Source organism: Lepisma saccharinum, chromosome 28 (assembly GCF_977018435.1).
Source record: "Lepisma saccharinum chromosome 28, izLepSacc3.1, whole genome shotgun sequence".
NCBI lineage: Eukaryota > Metazoa > Arthropoda > Insecta > Zygentoma > Lepismatidae > Lepisma > Lepisma saccharinum.
The window spans coordinates 34126864-34139563 of NC_139256.1; positions in this window are offsets into that span (position 1 = coordinate 34126864).

The following is a 12700-nucleotide window of genomic DNA, read 5'->3' on the forward strand; positions in this document are numbered from 1 at the left end:
AATAAAGTTGCATGCTTATTTTTTTAGTGTGTTTGTATGTGTATGTGTTTTTGATGTTCGACAGCATCTGAAACGATAAAAAAAAGAATTTTATTGTTAATTTTCTTGTGTAAAAACAACAACAAATTTTTTTTGTGCAAATTTTCTGATTTGTTTCTCATGCTATAGTGCAAAAACTGATGAGAAAAAAGATATTGTAACTGATAACTGATGAAATTGACATTTGTAACTGATCTTGAACTAGTGAAATTTTCGTATTGTGCCATTGAAAACTGATTGTGCTAGTACAAAAATTTCTTATTGTGCAAGAAAAAATGTTAAAAAACTTGTTAAAACTGCTCTGTGACCCTCTCGTTCTTCACGTCGTGGACGAAGGACTTCTCTGCAATCAGGATGACGCTGCACACGGTGTCCTCGGGCAAGGCTTCGTGGAACTCGCAGACGACCTTGATGTTGGTTCGATCGTTGACCACCACCTGCTTTCTCTTAGATGTGTTGATGACGAACATCGGCCTGCGGGTTTTGAATTCACTGGGCGTGTAGTACATGTCCATGCTTCCCTCGGTCACGCGTTTGAAAGAGGTGTAAGCTTCGTAAAGTTTGAGATAATCGTCTTTGGTCATGTCGAGGTTGTAATTCTCGCGCGGGAACACTTCGTTGCGTCCATTTTTGAGATAAATGTTCTTGATCTTGCAGTCGTCGAACTTGCTGGAATCTTTTTCCTGGTTGTTATCGCGCCCGGTTTGAAAGAACACTACGACGAAATCTGGCATGTCGAACTGTATGTTGTTGAACTGAGTTGTCACGTCGAATTCCATGTGACTTCCCGATGCCATCTTCTGCACGCACTGGTAACCGTGAAAGTGAATCGGCACCTGCGGATTCTTCAAGATCTCTGCTTTGTACTTGAGGGCGTAGTTCGTCTCGTATTCCACGATCGGCATTCTCAATTCCATGCTCCGTATGACGCACTTGGCCGCTTCGGGTAATGTGTTGGCTATCGGCGTGCCGTCAGCGTTCAAGTTGGTGTATCGCATCAGTGCGTCGTTGTCGTTGGCCGCTCTTCGAAACGTGACGCGCAATCCCCCCTTCCACATGATCTCTTTGTAGTCCGAGAAGAATCCCGGCAGCAGACGCATGGGAAAGAGCACCGTGTGACTTCTAGTCGATATTTTGGCCCCCGCTTCGAATCCTCCCGCCTGGTAGTATGCTGCGTCCGTTTTGGATAATTTCAATGTTCCCACTGCCGTCGACGTGATGCCTGGATAATCTATTCTGTCTATGACGGTGTTGTGTTTCCTCACCTCCACCTGTGAGAACAGGTGAGGCACGAAGTTGTCCACGAGTATCAAATTTGCATTGGGTGGAAATGCGTCTCCGCTTTCCTTCTTCACCACGTCGAATTGAAGATAGAGGTCTGCTCTGTGAGGATGAACGAACCCATCCCCTACGTCCACGTCGTATTCGATCTCCCTGTTTGCTTCGTTGAGATTGGCGAACGTGCGACGGTTGGGAGGGAAAGATTGCAATTCGTAACTTTCGATTTGCTCCATTTTTACTATGCGTGTTATTTATTATACGTTGATCTCCACGATGGCAGTGGTCGTTGCACCTGCGAAATCCACCACGTCTCCTTTCTCGTTTGTCACCACCAACTCTATGTCGTCTATGCGGTTGCGGCATACTGGAAAATAGATCGGCGAAGAGGGTGTGTAGATGATCGGTTCCATGAATTCGGAACTGGGTTTGAATGTGGCTATGATTCCTGTCTGCTTGTGACTTCCTAACAATCCGTCCGAGGATTTCGTGATCATGCCTTCCGCCACGTTGCAGTGAACGTTTAGAGTTTCTATGGCTAGAAATTTAGGAATGTTGGTTGCCGTATGTTTGATGCCAGCTTCGAGTTTGGTGTCGTTCTCGAAACCTAAAAGTTCTCCCATGGTGCCCAGGTCCACGGTCTCCGTTGCCGACACGATTTCCACTCTGTGCGTGACCGAATTTTGAGAAAAGTACGTGCCTTTGGGTAACTGAGCTTGCAAAGTGGAAAGATTGTATTGGCCTGGCGTGACGACGATGTGTTCGTTTCCGACACTAATTTTATTATTGTGCTGCGTGACGTTAGGTATGAGGTACATGCTGTAGAATGCACGCAGAGCTACGGATTTAGGATAGACGATGTCGTCGTGCAGCGTGAGTTTCAGGATCGAAGATTCGCTCGTGAGATGGAACACGCCCATCGTGTTTCAGGTTCCACAATGCTTTCTGAAAATGTTCCACCGACGGGTTATTTATTTTAGACATGTATGCGAGAACAGAAAGGCATAGGTGGCCGCAGTTAACATCGGTGAAACCCTGGATGCGTTTGTCATTGTAGTAGAGGTTGGCAACACTGAGATACTTCACCAACCTGGCAGGCGGTGTGCCACCGAACGAATCGAAAACAAATGCATTGTTATCGTCAATTTTGAGGTAGCATATCCAATGTGTACCAGGATTTTTGTAACTGTCCAGGTTGACCACGCCATACTCCTTTTTCTTCACAGCAGAGGGTAGAGAATCGGACATGAAAACACCCCTGAAGTTTTTTATTCCCAACAGTTCGATTAGAGATTCAATATCGAAGTTGGACAGGGCTTCTTCTTTTTTTTATATTTCTTTAAAGCATCGAGGTTGCTTTTTTGTTTTTTGGTTATACCTTTCCCTTTCTTCTCCATGGCCAGGTTGTGACGTTTCTGTTCTTCCAACTCGGCTTTGTTCTTTTTTGAGTCGATGACGGTTTTCGCGATGGCGGCACTTCCGCCGGCCAAACTTCCAACAGCCCCCAATGCTGCCAGGATGGCTGGGATGCTGAATATGAAACCTCCGATTTTTTGCTGTTTCCGCGAACGCTGCAAGCGTCTCAATTGAGGTGTGCTGAGAAGTAATTTCATTCCGTGTCCTTTCATCAAGCAAGAACGTTTCTTCTCGCGTTGTTTTTTGGTGAGTAAACCATCGAGGGTACCTAGATTTTTCAGATTGGAGTAAGGTATCTGGTACACGACACCTTTGGGCTTCATGTTGATGCTCTATATGTTATCTTCACGGTATGTTATTTATATATATGTTTTGAGATTTTTTTTGTTTTGTGTAATTTTTTTCGGTATGTTATTTATATATAAATGTTCTGAGATTTTTTTTTGTTCCGTGTAATTTTTTTTCAAGGATATACTCCGCGCAGAGCCGTTACACAAATTCTATTACGTGCTTTGTTTTCTTACCAAGAAGTTCCTTTGTACCCTTGTACACGATTTGAGTTTTGTTCTCGATTAAAATAGCTAGCTTCTCGTCGGATAACATGTTAGCGTATCGATCTGGTAAAAATAGACTGTATTGTGCGTTGAGCAACAAACGCGCCTTGGGACCATACTGGGTAGAAACAATTGAACCGGAAGTTATCGTGTAAGGTTTGTCCACTTCTAATTCCTGAATTTTTACATACTCTACTGACAAATTTAGCATTTGTTTTAATGTTTGAAAGTCACTCATTTTTTCAGTCGTCATATTGAAGAGAAATTTTCAGTGTGTGTGTTAGAGAAATTTAATTTTTTTCACAATGTGTGTTATTTATATACACTGAAGATTATTTTTTTTTCACGATGTGTGTTATTTTATATATTTTTTTTTCACGAGATTTTTGTATCGAAGATTTTTTTGTCTGTGTTAGAGGAAGAAAGTTTGTGCTTCGGAAAATGCGATAATGTGCGTGATGATATCTTCCGTCTCTTGTTTCGACTTATGCCAATCATCTGTGAATCGTCTTCTCCCCAGCCTCGCCTCGTGCAGTTCATCTAACCTATTGTTTAATTTTTCCCCTGCGACCGAAAAAAGAGTGTCGAGATCGCCGCACCTCATGCCGCTAATTTCCCGAAGATAATCCTTAACAGCCATTTCACAAGGGATGCGAAATTCCGGCGTTGATCTCGCTATGATCAAAAATTTTCTTATATCCTCACAATCTCCATTTACTGCATGTTTGAATATTTTACACAGCAGTTCGTGTGGCAAGACGGTTATACCAGACATGATGTGTTTTTTTTTTTACTGTATGTTATTTATATACCCCACCCAAGTTTTTGTTTTGTGTTCATGGCGATGGTGGTGCCCAGTGCTGCAACTCTTTCTCCCAGCGAAGCGTCTCTGCTAACGAATCTTTCGAAAGCTGCGTGCTCTAACTTTCTGTCTGCTTCGTGACGTGCATCCAGATCGGTGCGAGTGGTGTTGTAGGCGATGTCGTGATCTTTGCATGCAGCGTCCAACGGATTCACACCCTTGTCTCCTCTCTTCAATCTTTTCTCGAGTTTGGTACCCGGTCCGCAGTACTGGTAGCCGGGTAAATGCATCTCGAAAGGTAACTTGTTGATGATGTCGTTCACGAGTCCCTTTCCTTCGGCCACGTTCCAGAATCTTGGAGGCAGCGTGTTGATGATTTTGATGAGGTAACCTATACCCTTGTCGTCGTTCACGATGAAGTTGGAAAGTTTTGTGCTGATCATGTCCATAATTCCTATCTTCTCGTTGTAGAAATTACGATTGCCTGCATTCTCCTCTCCTGCAATAACCAACAACCTGTCTATGAGCTTGCGCACGTCGTCCACCCACACAAACTCTTTGGGCAGGGTGTTGTAGAGTTTGATGCCGCTGCCTGTTTTCACCTGGTTCCATATCGGCTTGATGAGATTTCTGTACTTCTCGCCGCTGCTCGATTTCACCCTATTCTGCGAGGCGTCGTTGTTCTGGTACAAGGCATCCGTCATGATCAAAATTTCCTTGTAACTCTGGTAATCTTCGTCGGTGTAATCTTTCGGCTGCTTTTTGGCAACAAGTTCCCACAGTCCCACCGTACCCGGATACCTGTTCCAACTATCCTTCTCGCCTAAATTAACTTTAATGTCGTTGCCTTCGAAGGTCACCTTCGATTTTCCAATCTTCCAAACCACACCGCCGCCTTCGTTGCTCTCCATGCTCGGATACAATCCGAACACTTCATCCTTGTCGAATTTCCCCGTGCTCAGGTAGTCTCGTGCCAAAGGCCCCAACTCGATCTTATCCAAAGACGACGACGTGCTACCTATGGCTCGACGTCGTGGCGGTACGTCTCTTAGTTCGAACGGCGTCGAAGGAATGCTCGAAATGGGTGTGGGTACGGTGTAACTTTTAGCTGCAAGTGGTACGAGTTCGTTGATCAAATTTTTATTTTGTTCCGTGACGCCTTTAATTTCTTTACCTAGATCGCTGATGGCGTCGATCACAGGTTGATCTTGACGTTTCTTCTCTTCGTAGAATCCGCGATTCTCGGATTTCCAACCTTTGAAGCGTTTCGCGAGGTAATCGCGAAGCTTGAGATTTTCGTCTTCGATTTTTCGTTTCGTCATAACGTTATTTATACACGTCGTTTCTCACAACGTTGCAACGTTTAGAAAGTCGTTGATTTTGTTTCTGTATTTTCCGTCGTTGGGTTTTCTCGTCATGTCGATCGTCGCGAATCCGAAATCGTCACTGTTCCAACAGTGGGAGCAGCAGCGTTCCGAAAATTGATTGTAGTTCATGTCTCCGCCTACGTAGTCATCGTACGCGTGCTTGAGGTTGGTGTGATCTTGACGAAATAAACATATGAAATTAGCGTTGTCGCGTACTAACTGTTTTGGAATTTTGGAAAACGTTTGAGCTAGGAAGAAGCAATCTATTCCTTTGTGACGACCTTGCGTGAAAAAATTGCGAATTTCATTTTGATTTTCCAGGATGACATCGTCGAACACAACGACTGAATTTTCACGGCAATCGTCGAGTGGCTTTATTTCCGAAGCGAACGTTGCAATGTCCAGACCATCGTACAGTTTCATCAGTTGCTTGTATTTCGCTTGTTCGAGACTTTTCGAAAATACGTAGAGGTGCCTGTTCTTCCAATCTAACCAATTTGGTGCGAGGAGAAAATTGTCCACGAGCAGTGTTGTTTTCCCACACCCCGAAGGACCTACGATCAGACAGCGGATGCTGTCGGGAAGCAACTCGCCGTTCTTTTTTCTCGTTTGACTTTCCGAATCCGGTAGACGCTTCACCACGTTCCATGTACTCACAAGATCACTTCGTTCGCGTTGATCCAACTTTTTTCTGGAAGTCCCAGCCATTTGACAAACAGTTTGTTGCCTTTTCTACGCAATACTTTCTCGATGAGGTACGTGTCGGGATGTTTTGTTTTAGAGAGTTCCTCTTCGTAAAATCTTCCTTTCAAAATCTCATCGCTACTATCTTTTATTATATACGTGTGTCGGTTTCCGGGTAAAACTCGAACCACCGTAAAAAGTTCCGTGCTCCAATTTTTTGTGAACCCCTTCTCGAAGGTGCGTTTGAATTTGCTGATCCTCACCTGGTCTCCAATTTTGAATTTTGATTTCTTGCTAGTCGTGGGAGTGTACTTTGGACAGTAAACTGTAGAAATTAAACGCTGCTCGTCAGATTTCGTAACGTCAGCTGGCTTCATGCCTATCGTTCTGTGTACTGTATTATTATAGGTGTCGACGAGTTCCGGCAGTATGTCGACCCATTTGTAATTTCCTCGAAGCGTGAATCGTTTCCACATGTGTGTTTTCAAGGTTCGATTAAATCTTTCCACGATGCTGGCTTTGATGTGACTGAAGGTTGAATAATGTCGAATGTCGTGTTTCCGAATAAACTTTTGGAATACGGCATTGTAAAATTCCTTCCCCTTGTCCGTTTGCAAAAACCGAGGTCGTCTGTCGCTTTCGCGAAAAATTGTCTTGAATGCTTCCGTGACGTACGTTCCTGTTTTGGCTTTCAAAGGTAGAGCCCATGCGAATTTCGAAAACGTGTCTATGACGGTGAGGAGGTACTTGTTGCCCTTGTTCAATTTATGCACATTTTTTAGATTGCCGCTACTCATCTCCACGAGGTCACTTTGCCAGAGGTCATCGATTCCCTTGGTTACCACAGCTAAACGTTTGTAGTTGCGGCGTGCAGGTTTATGCAATTCTTCGACGATAGCTTGCCTAGACATTTTTAGAGATTACGTTTGAAGAGAAGCACCAGCGTGATGGGATTCAAAGAGGGTGGCACCTCACCAGTGTTTTGAATGATCAGCTTATCGCCGGCACTCACGTCGAAAACGGTGAGATCTTCGTCTTCGTGTATTTCATATATGTTGCGCGTTTCGTTCCAACGTGCCAGAGGAATGTTTCCTGCTTTCTGAACACCACGATTCGATATCAAGGTCATGGTGGGAACGCTAGCTTTTCTGCCGTGAGACCAGTACGAAAATTCGTTTATCTGAATTGTACCATCGAGGAGAAACTTGTAGTACGGATGATAAGGATGTAACATGTACAGTTTGTTACCTTCGACGAACGTGGAGATTCTCTGTTGATTGGGTACGCTGTTGATTTCGATGGCTTGCAGAGAATGCAGTTTAGCGAATTTAGTATCGACGCTAACGAGGTTGCTGTGAAGCTGTCCCAGTGTATTTTGTACGGGCAACAAATGTTCGACGATGGTATCCGTTACTGTAGAAAATGACGGTTTGATTTTCACTTCCACGTTCAACTGCTTGTAGTTTTCGTTGAGTTCTTGTAACTTGGCACCGAAAGAGGCCAGCGTCGATTCCTGCGTGGATTCCAACACTCCAACTTGATCTCTGATGTTGACGACGATACTCTGAAGGTTCTCGATTTGATTCAATTTCGAACTTTTCTCGGTAAGATCGTTCACGATGCTTCGCATCTCGGTAAACTGCGTGTGAAGGTCGGCGACGCTCTGCGAAGTGGGCAGCGTCGACACCAGCGAAGCAAGTTCGTCTCGAATCTGTTCCACGTTCGCCGTTTCTGTTTCCAGTCGTTTCAGCATACGTGATATGCTTCTTTTCAAAGTGTGCAATTCTTTGGAGGTGGGGAGATTGGCCACCCTACTCTCGAGATCGCTCAACGAACTTTTAACGTCGCTCGATTCGGATAGTGCCGTCACCGCCGTTTTCAATTTTTCCAAATCTTCGCTCGAAGGTACGCTCGTCCGTAACGATTCCAAGTCACCCTGTATGTTGTCCAGTACGTGATGAAAATGAGCAAGGTTCGATTCGACGTTTAAATTTTCTAAATATTCGATCTTCTGCTGAACCGTGCTCAACGTGTCTTGTATGCTCGTCAACGCACTTGCTTCAGCGTGAATATTTTTAATTTCTTCGTTGATCAACTCCAGAGACGCCTGAAGCGTAGCGATGGTGGTTTGAATGTGTTCGAAATCTTGATAAGCCTCCAATTGAATTTTTATGTTCGCGACGCTTTTGCCGATGACCTGCAGTTCGTCTGACGATGGTAGGTTCGTCATGGTATCTTCCAAAGTCTGTAACTTGGATTTAATTTCTTCCAACGCGTTGGCGAATTCTTCTTGTAATTTGGAAACAACAACATGCAAGCGTTCTACATCAATATCCTTCACGACGGTTTGAAGTTCAGAGAAATTTTTTTCGATTGCGGAAGTTCGTTCTTCGATTTCGAGTTTTAATTTTTCCAAATCTTCATTTTTCGATTGAAATTGTTGTAATTTGGCCAAATCATTTTGAAGCTTATCCACGCTCAACTGTATATTTTGAACGTTGTCGTAAGAAGGTACGTCGACATAATTTTTTATGAGCGTTTTCAGTTCGGAATCGATTTTCAGAATGGGGTCCAGACATTGCGTTTGGAGCGTAGCAATCTCCGACTCTAAACTTTTGTTTAAGGTCTCCTGCAAAGCGATCAAATCGCTCCTCAACTTTTTAATTCTGACGTCCAACATGAGAATCTCTTCTGCGTGGTCTACACGCTTGGTGTTGCCGAAAATATCGTTAGGCATTTTGGTTAACGGTTATTTATAATAGGATAGACGATTCGTAATTCTACGAAGAGAGGAATAAGTTTGTCGTAATCTCCTAGGAGTTCCACGTATAAACAATCTCCTGCAGAAACATCGTACGTAATGTTAGAAAGCATCTTGTCGTGCTTGATTCGAAAAATGTTCTTGCCGGTAGATATTTTGATTTCGCCTACGTTTTCCGGATTCACGGTGATTTGAAGTTTTCCATCGATCGGAATTTTGTAAAAATGTAAATTGTTGTTGAAGACGTAAAACATCTTGCCCACATCGTCATCCAATTTTGTCCAAATGCTGTTAAGGTGAACAATCAGTAGACCGTTGAGTTTAGTTAACATGGAAGGTAGAAATTCATGATCTGTCGTCGCGCGGTGTACAGTCTCCATGTTGGTTTGTTTTCGGAAACCAAAGAGATTCATAGGTATGCTGGTTATTTAAGAATACGGTCAAAGTTTTTTTTGTAATGACAGTCAGTGTTTTTTTTTGTAATAACTAACAAAATAATTTTTTTGTTTTGTTTTTTTTGTTTTGTTTTTTTTGTTTTGTTTTATGAATCTTCTGTTGAAGATGGGCATATGTTGCAGGTTTTGCTTTCTGCTAAGCGATAGTGCCCCCACGGCAGTGTGTGGATTCCACATTGGAGAACGCACCTCTTGTCGTCGTTGGGATCCAGGGCAATCTTCCTCACTTTGTTGGTGGTCAACACATGGTCGACGCTCTGGATGCGCTGTTCTGCTCTTAGAACCGACGACCTGGTCTTGAGGCAATCCACGAAGTCCTCGAATGTAAGATGCCCCCGAACCACCTGTCTGCCGACACCCTTGGCCTTCTTGGTAACGCCACCCTCGGCTTTGATGGTATAGGCCTTGGCGCGAAGACCTGCAAACTCGAGAATCCCATCTCCGTCCTTCTCATCTTTGAGTTTGCCAGGCACCTTCTTGTTGCGGGCCAGGATGTCGTACTGGTTCGGCTGGGGATAGCCCGAGGTGTCGAAGAGCTTTTCAAGAGCTGGAACTGTGGCTATATCCCCGTATACGTCGGCTGTGCGAACGTGGTACACCAAGCTGTCCGTGTCCGTGTAGAGAAGCGAGATGTTGTGGCCGTAGTGTGGACGTAATATGTCGTAGTATGTCTCGAACATGTGGAGCTTGCTCAGATCCAGAACAGTGGCTCCAACGTAGATGGGCTTGGTGAGTTTCACCACACCTTGCCTCATGTGAATCAGAGCCAGCTGCTCGTTGTAGATTGTTCGAGACTTGAACAATGGACTCGCGACAAGCTGACGACATCGCTCTTTCCTCGTCACCAATTTTATGTCCACGCGATTTCGTACATTCTCCATGGTCTTGCCAAACACCGCATTATTCATGAGCTTGAAAAAATCCTTATCAAGCTCGGACGTGGCTGCGGTGCGGTGTTCGGTGTTGACTTCAATATATGGACGCAACCACGGAGAATGCTCGAACTTGAGGATGCGGTGAACTGCGTGGACCGTGACCCCTCGCTGCATCAACCATCGGAGATTCTGGTAATGCAGGACGTAATTCTTCTTGGGTTCAAAATCCATGACGAGCTTCGTCTGGTTGGAATCGGGTGGACACTTGAACTCGGGTGCAGGGGGAAGATCGCAGAACAAATCCTGTAGCTTCTCGGAGAACTCAAGGTCCACCTCGGCGAAGAACCCATGTTCCGAATCGTCGAAACTTTCGACGTCGAATTTGAAAGGGTCAGCCCACTCGAACCCTCTAAAGGGGAGTGGCTGCATCATGGAGTGCCCGTACAAGTTATTCACGTCCGTATGCATGATGTAGCTCGACGGTTGGGAGGAGTCGTAGCCAGTAGCCATGTGATGGTTGTTGGCGCGCGCGTGCCGTTGCGACACCTGGACCATGCCACCCCGGATAGCACGTTCCACAAACAGCACCATGTCCACGTCCGAAAGAAGCTCCAGCTCGATTTTCGTCACCAGAAACATGGCTGACCACGCCAGTCCGGGGAGACTATAGAAGTAGGCGGGGTCCAGCTGGTAGATGGTCTTTGCAGTCGCCCGGAATGTCTGGAACACGTCGGCGAGGAGCGTCACATCAAGTCTGAGGTAGGCGTCGTGGTAGTCTCCGAGAGTTCGACAACCCAGCTCGCGCCACATGGACTGGGCGTGGTAATATTCTTCGTCGGTGATGTTCGAGCCTCGTAGCTGACTGTAAAACTTCGCCTGGGGGGGTAGCGACGTCTCCGCGAACTTGGCAGGGTCTGTGACGTATTCGTAGGGGTAGACCCCCTTACGCCTGAAGAGACCGACGTCCAAGTTCGGAAAATTCGCAGAGGTGATGCGTATTTGCTCGTCGCTAAGCTTCCCCGCGAGAGCATCGAGGCTTGCTGGGAGGAACCTGAGGGAGTCGAGGAAGCGAAGCTCGACGGTAGAGCGTGATCCCGGGATTGGCACTCGTTTGCTCACACTAATGTAACGCTCCTCGTTCTGGGCGAGAACGTTGATTTCCTCGTTGTCGTACCCAAGATGCTTGATCAGGTGGTGAAAGTCGTACCCCGAGCCGTTGTGGAAGAAGATCGGGATAAATCGCGGGTCCCGGGCCATGAGATTGCATCCGTTGCACCAAGGACCAACATACCTACCGTTAAAGTGGTCGTGGTGTTGGACTTTACGGTTGTTGGCGGTGTACTCCTTGACGCAGACAGGGCAAGCGATGGCCTCGTCGTGTCTACGTTGATCGTCGGGGGACAGTGGGAGCATAGACTTGGGGGCCAATAGTATCTTTCCTATCTCGATGGCCTCGACAACCATCCTCTCGAGGAAGTGCTTGGCTGCGTCGGGACCACGGTACACGTAGGGCTCGGGGGCGATGTGTTTATTTCGTCGCACCACAACATATGCAAAACTGGATGCCTCGTGGAGTTGGTAAGGGGTGGTGGAAGAAACTTCAGGATCGGGATCGCAAGTGGACAGGGGTTTGAGGAAGGCCTCGAAATCCGCAATGATGATGGCGGGGTGCTCTACCATGGCACCGTGCATGTGGAAACGCTCCACGGTGCCAGGTTCGGGCAAGTCTGCCAGCCCAGGCTCGTTAGTATTGCAATAAAGTTTGTGGCGAGCGAGTTTTTCGGCAGCGATGTTTTCTTCTTGTAAGCTCTGGTGTTTTTGTCGTTGGTTGTCAAAAGTGATCAGACACCTTCGACAAACTTCTATGCTACCATGATGCTTGCTTTTTTGACTCGACACCAACCGGGAGAGCGAGCGAATAAGAGTGTAATGGTGATGGGCCTTGTTCTTGATGAGTAGGAGATGGATTTCTCGAGCATCATTGTCGTCTACGTCGCTCACCCGGATGGGGTACACCACTTTTTTGTCGATGAGGCCATAAACATTAATGGCCAACCGAGGGTTGTGTGTACGGGCCTCGAACTTGCGAATATCCGAGACCTCCACCGGGTAGTTGATCCCAGCAATGGCATCTTCCAGCTCTGGCTCGTAGGGTAGGTAGTGGTTAACTCGGTGTGGTTGTTTTTTCCAGTGAACAGGGTGCAACGCTGCAAGCACAGACCAAACGAAGCACTTGGCGTCACTGTTCTGAATGTTCAGGACGGCCTTCTTTTCCGCAATTGCTTCTGGTAAGGGGACGTAGCTGGAGGCGGAGAGAGGCACAAACTTGGAAAGTTTGACGCGCAGTTCGTGAGGCTCCCCACACAGCGAACCCCCCGAGCCCTTGGCTTGATGTTCTTCTTGCTTTGCCACCAGCTCCTCGACAAACTTGTTGTAGATGTCCTCGAGGTTGTCGACATCCGCCAGATG